We start from the raw sequence: 12,514 nt of genomic DNA, 5'->3' as shown, positions 1-12,514 counted from the left end.
CATCTTAAAAGAAAGTTCTAAAAATTTTTTTTTAGATAAGACCTTATCAAAATAAATAAATTAAAAATGAATAAATTAAGCAATTGTTGCAAAATTTGTGCTAATGCAACTAGCGAACCCACAAATAGATCTACTGATAAATTTACAATTTTAGCACGTTTTTTGTGTTTAAGGTTAATCTATGACGTCATAATGGTTTATTTGATATTAAACTTCGTAACCATGTTTGACGACATATCAAACTATAAATAAAAAGTATTAAAACGATATAACGTAAACTAAAGATCAGACACATGACATAAAACAATATGAGTATAAGAATGCAAATATTTTGCTAACTATAGAAACATGCTTATGAGAACAAGTTTTTATTTATTCTAAATTTGATAAACAAAAACTAATTAAAACTTGTTAGATTTTTTTTAAGTGACATATTTTACATAACTACTGTCTAATTTTATTTGAATTTAGTGTTATCATTGTACTTAGTGTTATTTTGTAATAAAATAAAGAATTATAAGGTAAATAAAAAGATAAGTGAAGTGACTTTGTTTCAATACAACTGTAATAACAAATTACTATAACTAAAATGTAGATAAAATTACATTTAAGAAAAACCTAATACTCTATACACTGAATCTATTCTTAAGTAAAAAAGTCTGTCAGTACTATTATTTCAAATTAATTTATACTCAATGCAGTTTTATTACAAGAAGCTAACTAAATCACATTTAAAACATAAACAGTTTTTTCAAGTTTTCCCTAAACACAAAAACTTGTGTAAGCGATCAAAAACGTCATATTCGAGTACCGACGGTGGCATGTTTTTTTTTCAGGTTGTTACAAGTTTTATAACGTTTTATATCTATTCTTTTTTTTGCCGTATATATTATGTTGCTTTTTAGTTATTAAAATAAATGTGAACAAATTAAAGCATTTATATTTTTGTTTAGATAAATCGTTTATGTTATTGAAATAATTAAAATTTTTACATTATTTATTTTTTTTAACTTTTTTTAAAACAAATTACAAATTAAATAATAACCGTCTTATAATGATAAGCTTGTTAAGCGCCCGACAAGTATAAATATAAAAATGAACAGAAACAGTTTAAGCTTGTTTCTGATTATGAAACTTAAAGTACAAAGCGAAAAAGCTGTTGATAAATTCAAATTACGAGATGAACGCTGCACTAGACCCTAAGTAGGATTTTAAAATGAGAACGATATCGATTAGGAAAATTTCCTGATCTATTCGGAAAGATGTAAAAATTATACCGATATAGATGCATCTCTTAGAACAATTGAAATTAGGAAGAATATAAGCTCTAGAAATGCAAAGGAAACTGAATAATCAACCTTGTTGAACGAAATAACAAAAAAACATGTTGATGATGCTTCAACTAAAAAAGAACTGAAAAGTAAGATTTTCAATTAGTAAAAATGTATTATGAATTCATTTCCAGCTTCAAGCGCAACGAAACAAAATGTCTGAACCGAATTGTGCAAAAGAGAAGTTATTGTGATCGTTGTCTTTTCAAAACATTGGATAGATACTGGAAAGTCAAACACTAAAAACATCAGGAACTAGTATATGAGAGTATTGCGGAAATATTATAAATACAGATAAACGTAACAGTATATGAAAGACGGAAAGAGTTTTATGAGGAACTACAGAGTTTATTTTCTTCAAAGTATACTATCAAAAGAGGAAGAACGCTATTGACCCCGCAGTAAGTGTTTTTTTTTAATTTCTCAAAAATCGAACATGCAGTATATTAAAGCAGCAGTCATATAAAAACTGACAAGAAATTGAAAAGCAGCAGTCTGACGACATTGATGAGGGTGACGAGCTAACTTGGATTACGGGTGGAGAAAACCCTAGAATGCAAATGTGGTCATTAAATGTAATGACACTTTTTCCGTTCGGTTGCTCAAGTAGCTATGTCTTGGGAAATATAAGTTAAGATTTTCGGAGTGGATTTTATGGGTTGCATAGCAAAAAATTCTTTATATGTTAGACTTATTGATTTTGCTGATGAAATTATATTTTTATAGTTATAGTCTTGTAAATAATATGAGTTTGAATACTGATACTATAGTAGCTCGTAGGAACTGTATTATATTTAAAACTAATAATAACGGGTCTACTTTACAGACTTTACACAAATTAGTATAAATTTAGGTATACTATTTTAAGTAAATATAAACATTTTTAACCTTATAGTTTTGGTTTTTTGGTCAATTTGAAAAACTTACATTTTAATACATTAGCAAAATAATTTTAGCTTTTAAATATCAACTACTGCCCAAAACTTTACGGAAAAGCATACCAGGGTCAATATTTGCAATATCTTTAAGATTTTAGCGCATTTAAATGAAAACAACATTAGTTGCTACGCATTATGTGTCAGTTTTTAAAGATTTTGTTAGTTTTAGTTTTTGGGCCACCTCGTTTTACTCTGTTGATTTGACAACTGACGCAAAAACTTTGTTTTGCTTGTAGACTGATGTTTTAGCAATGTCCTGAGAACTTTTTACATTACATTGTCACTTTTAAGGTGGCTTATTTTATTTTCTATGTGGGTGCATTATTTAAGCTAAAAATCCCATAGCTTGTATAACTTTTTGGCTTTTTTCAATAAATTTTATTTGTAGACTTTTCCAGGATTGAGTAAAAATGCGTGTTTTTGACTTAGTTTTAAGTACTTTATCAGCTAAAAGTTCTTAAAAATTCATATTTGGCATACTAATAATAACAAAATATACAGTATCCTTCTTTTATAACACTGACATATGTTTCTGTGTGTAAACGAGTCTACTTCTTTTTTAGTTATAATTAACAAGTGCTTTAACATAGTAGTAGCCTGTGGCCTCGCGTGGTATTTTTGTGAGGGGGTGTGGAGAATTAAAAGTTTCAAACTTAAAACTTTTATTTTAAACTAGTTTGTGTCTTTTTTGATACAACTATATCAATTTGTAAATATTTGTTTGCTAAGAAAATCAAAGTTAATTTAAAACTACATAAGTAATTCAAAAAGTTACAACTCATTTGAAATTTTATCACTTGATATAAAATGAAATTTATTCTGATCCTGCTATAGTTGCCCCTGCTCGAGTTTTTACGACTCAAGTTTTTCCTGCTCTAATAACCCCTGCTCGAGGTTTTCCTGCTCGAGTTTCTCCTACTTTATTCATTTGTCTTATTATTTTCGCGTTACAGTGAATTTCAAACAATAATCATGATTTAGTTCACATGGTGCTGAAAGTTCATGCAGCTCAAGAATTTAGTTTTTCAACATTTTTTGTATTAAAAACTTGTATACGTTTAGGTGCAGCTAACTCAGACTTAGCTCGCAGCTCTAATTTTACGAACATGTTGAACATAAAATATAAATATTTGAATAAAACTAATATAGCAGAAAATTCACGACAGTCATGTAAACATTTGGCAACATTTTTTATACAACTTCATGATAGCATAACTGTTTATTTTTTGATATAACATAAAATTTTTAATATAATTTTAAAGCTCAATTCCTCAGCTATAAAATAAAGTTTTTTGGGTAGTACAGCTGAAGCAGGGCTCTGTTAGAAGCAACGTGTTTTAAAGCTCATACTCTAAAACTGAAACTTTTTGTACTTTTTTTTTTCTTTTTTTAGGTGGAGCAAAAGCTTTGGCGTTCCACCCCACGCGACGCCCTGGTAGTAACCTCTAAATTTATTTAATTTTTTAAAGCTACTTTATGAAATACTCTATGAGTACAAATGAACAGAAAGTTTGTGCTAACCCAACTAAAACAAAAACTAGACACGGAACTTATTTAAAGAGTAGTAACTTTGATTAAATGAAGTGAAAATTATTTTAAAACAATTAAGGACAATAATTTTCAAAATTATTTATTAATTGAATCTAATTTTAAACTTTAATCAGTAATATCTTTAAAATATACTGCATTTTATAAATAAAATCAGTTGTAGCTAAGAGAACTGGAAGTAGTAGTTTAGGATGTAAATTTAATTTAGGAAAAAAATAAAGTTTAAGTAGTTTTGATATCTTGTTTTACTACAACCAATTTTGTTAACGAACTTGATTGTTAAACATTTTCAAAAGTTTTTTGATGACTCAAGGCTGTTTATAGGTCACTCAGGACAGAATTTTTTGACTTAAAGAATGGCAACCCTAGTTGGAGACGAGAGTTTATATTTCTTAAATTGTGTAATTTGAGTTAAGAAAATGAAAATTAAAATTTATTTACTATTTTACCGTATTATAACTTTTGCTCATTTACACAAATAACATGAAAAAAAAAAAGAAAATTGTAATGATAAAGCCTACCCCATTAAAGTATAATTTCTAATGAATATTTTAAATTAACAATGGAAGTTTTTTCTTATTAGTTAAAACAAGCAATAAAATTATTGTGATTTATTCTCCTTTTTTATAAGCATAGCAGTGGCGTTGCGTATTAATTTTCTTATGTGGAGCAGAAAATTTAAAAAAAAAATGCCCAGTTACCGGTGCTCAAGTCGCCTCAGATCGAGCTGCCGGTGCTCAAGTCGCCTCTGCTCGAGTTTCCGGTGCTCAAGTTGCCTCTGCTTGAGTTTCCGGTGCTCGAGCTGCCGGTGCTCGAGTTGCCGGTGCTCGAGTTTCCGGTGCTCAAGTCGCCTCTGCTCGAGTTACCGGTGCTCGAGTTACCGGTGCTCGAGTTGCCGGTGCTCGAGTTTCCGGTGCTCAAGTCGCCTCTGCTCGAGTTACCGGTGCTCGAGTTACCGGTGCTCGAGTTACCGGTGTACGAGTTGCCAGTGTTCGAGCTACCGGTGCTCGAGTTGCCAGTACACGAGTTGCCAGTGCTCGAGTTGCCAGTGCTCGAGTTATTACTGCTCAAGTCGTCTCTGCTCGAGTCGCCTCTTCTTGAGTTGCGTCTGCTCTGCTTAGCTTTGTTTTCATTTTTCGTTTACAATAGCTCGTGTAAAGATACTTAAGCCTTAACTGTTTTAAGGAATTTTCAATTTAGGTAACTCTTAAAAAAGTTTTACTTTTTTGGGTTTACTTGCGGCAGGCAGCTAAGAGTTTGCGGCAGTGTAGTGAACAAAATGGTCGTTGTCTAAATAGGAGTTTTATAAGAGGTTATTTTACAAAATAAATAAAACGTAACAAATACTTATTTTTTCTTGCGATTGCGGCAGTTCAACACCCCATGCAACGCCCCTGAATCATAGGTATAATAATATTTTTAACCTCTAAGAACTGCATATTCAAAGTTGAAGCTTTTTACATAAAAGTAACTCACCATGTATAAGTGCTTAAATAAATATAAAACACTTTGGTATTTGTACTATTCAAAAATATTTGTGTATCTACTACAGCGGTTGGAAGCTTTGTTTAAGAAAAGGGAGAATTTTTCTTGTAAGACTTGTAGAATGGCTATAAAGAAAACATTCTTATGGATGCAGGAATCATATTAATTAACTGTAGCTATGATAAAAAACATACTACTTTAAACTTAAAACAAAATAAAGTCTGCAATAATAAAGCTCTAATTACATTTATTTTTTTATTAGAGCAGTCGACGGCAGGCATTTAATGGTTGCAGAAATTTTTTTTTTTTCTCTATTTCAAATATCGAAATAATTTATAGTTTAAGTTTTAGAATTTTCCTCGCCGAAAAAATTTGCATGCTTGCAGGACGTAACTTTACCTTTTGCGGCCGCAGTTTTCCTACCCTTAATTTAATGAGCAAGAAGAGCTAGTCGGATAGTTTCAAATTGCACAAGTAAGAGCAAGTTGAAGGGAGGAAAGAAGAAGGAGTAAAAAAACTGCTGCAATTAGCTAAAGAGTACGTCAAGAGAAGAGTTTGAGCATAGAAGAAGGAGGATGCTAAAAAGCATCTTGCTGAAAAAACGGAGCTTACCGATATGAAATCAGAACATCAGTGCCTGCATCAGTGCTTCTATTGTCAAGGAAGAAGAATAAATTTTTCTAAATAAAACGAAGTTAACCTATAATAATATATCTTTCGTGAATTGTTTCAATTTTTTATAACAAACTCAGAGAAATAAATTGATCATTAGCAAAATTTAGTTAGTTTAGATATTTTTACAATTAGTTGCTTAGTAATATGCTTGAAATCTGTAAACTTATAATACGCAGAACATCATGTAAAACAGTGTACACAAAAAACAGCACAAGTCTCTTCAAATTTTAATAAATTATTTCTCTCTGTATAAGTTTTGCTTAAACACTTGTACTTACCACAGAACTGACGTGCATATGTAGGAGCTTTGGAATACATATTTTAATATAAAACAGAAAGTGTTTTTCTATTTGATATAAACACGTATTCCAAACAATGTCGAAAAACAACATGCTTATGATTCTAAATGAGTTTATCTACATAGAAACAAGTCAGAAAAAGTCATATCTATTGGCGCACTTAGCCATCTTTGTAGATGGAATCATATTATTGAAAACATTTTGTAAAAATTATTTGTTTTATATTTTAAAAACAGTAAAGATTTCTTTTAAAATTATTTTTATGTTAAGTTTGCACAGATTTCACTTATCTGTATTAAAAAAACAGTTTAGCTTGATTACATAAACTTCAATAACCAATATGATACCTTAAACAAAAACTTTAACAATTTAGTTTTAATTTCCTCAATTAGAAAAAGTTAAAGGTGACTTTTGCACTTTCACGTAGGTCAATAAGTAAAAAAATAATAGATTGTACAGAAACTTATATATAAGCATGTTTAAAGAGGAAGTTTTGACTGACCGCACAACGCGATTATAAGGTCGCATCAAGCTACGTCATATCTTGGCAACTTTCAAGATGTATAAAGAGTAAACTGTGATGTTAGTTTCATGTTTATACAATTTTTTACATAGACAAACTAAAAGCTATTCTTATAGCAGTTTATAAAATAACAAAATAAACGCTTTGTAATTTTTTTCCAAGGACCTGATGTAGGATAAAAATATTTGGTTAAGGTAAAGGGATATTTTTCAAAAGTAAAACGTCCGACGAAAGTTTATATCTAGTGAAGAAGTAAAATAAAAAATTACGCACCAACTAAAGAAGCTGCACTGAACTTCGAGTAAAGTTCTGGACGATCAACTGTTTTAAAAGCTATATTAAAAACCGTATAACTGCAAAGCAGTACAGATAAAAATGATGTATCATAGAAGAAAGATACAAAAGCAAGATGAACATGTTTTATATTAAAATTGTATTGTGTTGTGTGCAGGGGCGTATTTTGACTGGTTTCCAGTGCGATCCCTGTAAAAAACTGGAGTTAACGTAATAAAAAAGCGGTTGAAATTGGGTTTCTTTTCAATATTTTACTAGAAAATTGTACCTATATATTAAGTTTTTGATATTAATAAAGTTTAACTTAAATTTTTTACAGAACTACGTCGAAGTTGACGTAGTTTTATAATCTTTTTGTAGAAAAAATGTAAAAACTACATAAAATTTGATAATTATGAAAGTTGCACAATTTAACAAAGAAAACTTTTCATTCAAAAAAAGCTAATCAAGTGTGTTTAGAAAATTAGTATTGAATGATTTTACAACTCAAAGAGTTTCATTTTAAAACTAGAAAGTGAAAACTTTCGACCAAATTACATCTCGATTTAACTTTTACAACATTAGAAAGATAGTAGTTTTACATTAATTTTTAGGCAAGTTGTGAAATAATTATTTACGTCTGCTATTAGTTTGTTTTCAAAAATAACTCATTTTTGATTCAAATTTAGTTTTTAGCTAATTTTTACAACTGGAACCATTGGCTAAGTAAACTATTTATTTGCAATTCAATATGTGTTTGTAGTACTAAAACAATTTATTTACTAATTTTGATTAATAATTTGTTTTTAGATTCTTATGTATAAAACATTTTGTTATTCATATTAGCACTATGTAATGCAAAGTTTTCGCATTGTCAATAAAAATAGCACTTAGGTTTACATTTAAATCAATTTACTAAAAATTAAAGAACGGGATTATTTATTAAGATTTTGCATTCTGTTTTACTGGTGTTTTCAGATTGTTTAAAGTTTAAACATCTTATGTACCTGAGAAAGTTTAGACATTAATGTAGTAGACAGTTACGTAACTTTCTAAAGTGTATGATAGAGACTACTACACGAAATATTCTAATATTAAAAAAAATTGTTCAACTCCACCGAAATAAGTCTAGAGACGCCCCTGGTAGTATGTTAGCACTTGTTATTATATTACACATTTTACATATTTAAAACTGCTGTCCAGCCTCTACTATTACTTAATACTTATTATTTAGCAATAACTGTATTTTCTGCTCTCTAGCGCTACTTCTTGGAAAAAAATTTGAAATTTAACAAAAACAGTCATAATAATCAGTGTTACTTCTGAACATTACTACTGCAGCCAGCTTAAACATTTTGTTAGTTTTATGGTTACATGGCAACTGAAATTCCGACAACTAAAACTCATAAAATATGTTTCAAAGGTCATATCTCAAAAAATAATAAATTTAGAAAGAAAAAGCGGTTGTAGATCTAATATTAAGGTTGTAATAATAAAAAAGATTAAAAGATATATATCAACAAAAAATTATTTTGAAAACTAATAAGAATTACACTATTAAATTAATTTAAATATTAAAACTTATTTTAGCCATATCTCAAAAAATATCTAACACTTTACAAAAAAATAGCAACGGTCTTTAGGTATTAATTAGACCCTCATGAGCGTTTTTTATTTATTTTGAGTATTTTAAAAAATATAAACTGTTGCCTTTAAAACATTTTATTTAGATTTTGAATTGTTCGCGGAACTCGAATAGTCGTGCACCTAGCTTGTGAAGAACAAAATAAAATGTTTAAATATATTTAGTCCTTTGGAATAACCATAAATTGTAACTTGTAAAAATATATTTTACTGTAAAAAATTTTACGCTTAATATTTAACTTAACTTTCCGGGTTATGTTTGTAAAAAAATGAAATACTGTTATACTTTTTGATTTATTTAGGTCCAAAACCTTTCAGATCCTGTAGGTCATTACTTAAAATTATCAATAATTTGAAGATAATTACTTTAATCTAATAATTTGTAACTTGAAGTAGTTCAAAGTTTCCCTCATAGTATAAATAGTAAAACAAAGGAATAGTGAACTGCACTCCAACAATAGTAGACTAAGTTAACACTTGTATTATAATAAGTTCCATACTCAGTAAATTAAGCAATAGGTTATAGTCAACAAAAATAAATGCTCAAAACATGAATTATACGGTACTTTAAAAACAAATATATAACTTATAAAACATTTAAAATGTTCTTCAAGGTAGATACTAGTTTAAAAAGCTGCTTTTTGTATTCGAACGTTAGCTCAATTAACACCTTTGATATATTTTTAGTACTACTTTTTTTGAATGACATTACATAAAAAAAATTTATTCTCATTTAAACACACTGTTTTTATATAAAACAAAAATTTTATAAGTGTTTCAAATGTTTTTTTAGTTTTTAGTAAAACAGCTCTTCTTTTAAAATTTGAAAAAAAAACGTCTAAAAACTAATTTACTTTAAAATAAAATAACTTTATATACATTTTTATTGCACTTTTGAATACTAAGCTATATAACTAAAATATTTCTGATATTTTCATAGCTTGAATTGTATGATTTTTTTGTAAAAAATTATAATTTTTCTTATAATTCAATTATTCTTAATAATTAAAGCTTAAAAAAGTATTTAGTCTGTTATAGTCAGTGTTCTGCACTTAATAAACAAACTAAAAACACAAAATAGTTTATTTTTTAAAACAAATACAAGTAAATTTGTTGTGAATGTTGGTTAATTTAGGATAAAACAAAAAGTATAAATTGTTTTCAAATTAGAGTTTATTCACAATTTTAATTTTACAAATTAAAAGCTATTAACAATAGATTAATTGGAATTTTAAACATTTAAACTCGCAACAATTTTAAATGTTCTAGTCTCTCGGGCTAACTTTACAATAAACGACTTGTAAAATATGCTTTAGACTTGAGAAATATCAAACTCTCTAAGGTAAAGTTGATATCTTTTAAGCGTCAGCTATGAACATTTATAATTTAATTCACATAGAAGTTAATTCAATAATTTATGTTTGATCAGTAATTTCTTAAATATAAAACAGGAAAATTCTCAAGGATTTTAATTATTTATAGATAAATGGAAGCTGAAGCTTGACTAAAAGTTTAACTAAATTTTGCCACAATTAACACTTAATTATAAATTATTTGTTTAAACATACATTTTCGCTTAACTTTAGAATTTAAAAACAAAACAGCTTTAGTTTGGAAGTTGATATCTCAAAGATTTTATAAAAGTTTTTAATACAATTTAAAACAAAAGCTTTATCCTAAAATTATTATTCCTGAACAATTAAGTTTTAATACTAGTGCAATATTAGAATTTTAGCTCTAAGTTTATGGTTTTTATTAGATTTTGCATAACAAAATAGTTTCTTTAATCTTAAATACTATTAAGTATTCGAACTTTTTTGATGTGTAAAAATTTGATAAATAACTAAAAAGAAGTTATATATAAGCTTTACATTACATACACATAAGATAATAAAAAAATTGAAAGGCTTATTTATTGGTTAACTTTATTTTTGATTTAGTTGTAGTATTAATTAAGTATTTGTTTTTCTGAAACAATTACTTTTATGTTTTTTTGAGAACTTCAATACAGTTTAAACATTTGTCTTACCTGTTTCAACAGCAGCAAAGTTGAACTTTCTTGTTTATTCAATTCAATATATTTTCTGGTTTCCATCAAATCTAGAGACAGGCGGCCTTTTCTCGCTTCATTGCAAATAGATTCACTGTCTAATAAATCTTTTGTGAAAAATGTTATTTCCGACGTCTTACTAGCAAAAGAAATCGTCAACTTCTTTTATATATTTGCTTAAAGTAAAAAACGTTTAAAACACTATATACAATATTCATGTGTAGTATTTATTATTTGCATATATATACTTTTACTAGCATCCTTAATTTAATGTTAATTTAATTTAAAGTTTATTTTTAGTTTGAACAAGTTCTAAATAGAATATATAAACATTCGAGTGGTTTTTTCAACTAGTCGAATAGTTCTATCAATATGTAAGGTTAAACTACTAAATTATTAAACTTAAATCACAGTTTATTTAACGAAAAAAATGTTTGGTCTTACGACCTGGTGTACAAACAAACCTTTCGGTTTTCGAGTCGCACACCACGGATACTTTCAACTTCTTCTTCAGTTCCAGACTTTAAATCGTTTTTTCTAAGTAATAGTTGTATTTTTTTTTGGTATGTATAAAGTGTTTTAAATTTTTTTGGTCACTGATATAAATATATTTATCGATAATTTGGTGTAAGTATTTTACCGTAATACCAGTACTAGTCATTTTTTTCAATAGTTATCTGTTAACTTCTGTATGTTTGAAGAAAAAATTGAAACGTCAAATTCATCACATAAGATAGAAATTATAAAAAATATATGAGGTTTTTCACGCTTATTTGCATTTGAAAGGTAACAATTAGTTACTTTTGTGACGTAATAACTAGTCTACCCTCTTTGTTTTGTGAAGTAACATACACTGTGTAAATTTTATTTGAGTTTAAAAATTGGTTTTAAGTTTTATGCTAGTTTTAAAGCATTATGGGTCGGAAAACAGACATTTTTGTAAGCAACGTATTTTTTAGCCTAAAGTTAAAAGTAAAATGTGCTAAATAACAAAATATGAGCTTGATTAAAATAAATTGTTGTAATATAGTCTTAACTTGATTTTAAGTAAAGTAATTTCATTAATAACTTGGTTTTTAAGGGATTTTTAACTAAACCTACTTCTATTAACTCGAACCCTTTTCTTATAACTGAATGCTGACCCTTTCTTTGAAGTTTTGGTCCCTCAAATACATTGAATTAAGTGTTTCTAAAAGTGAGCTGAATCTAGAATATAGTCTGAGCGAAAGTTAAACTAATACTACACATCTGTTAACTTGAGTGTTATATGTAGATAGTATGTAGATAATAACTATATAACAAATAAAATATAAGTTTATACGAAGGTAGCAAATTGTAAAAGCTCCATTTATATTAGTTACTATTTTGCTGACTTCTAGCTAGGAGAAGGAAATTTAAAACATTCTACTTTTAAATTTATTGACTTTATTTTTTCTGAACGTTTAAAATATTTAAAGATAAAGTATAAAACAAATAATTTATGTAGTTTTCATTTTAGGTTTGTTATACGTTTACACAACAATGACTATGTACAATTGTCTACTTAATACTTTTATCAAAAAAACATAACTAACATGTTTTTAAAGATTATACTATAAAACACACATTACAAAGCTAACTTATACTTATGATATGCCTACATAGCTTGAATTTTTAGAATACTTTGATAGATTTCGAATACCTCTTAAATGATGTATATAAAGCAACAGTTAGAGATGAGGAATACATTGGTTGTACGGGAGTTTCTT

This window comes from Thalia democratica, chromosome 7, assembly GCF_965202585.1.
Source record: "Thalia democratica chromosome 7, ktThaDemo2.hap1.1, whole genome shotgun sequence".
NCBI classification, from domain to species: domain Eukaryota; kingdom Metazoa; phylum Chordata; class Thaliacea; order Salpida; family Salpidae; genus Thalia; species Thalia democratica.
This window is presented reverse-complemented; position numbering follows the sequence as displayed.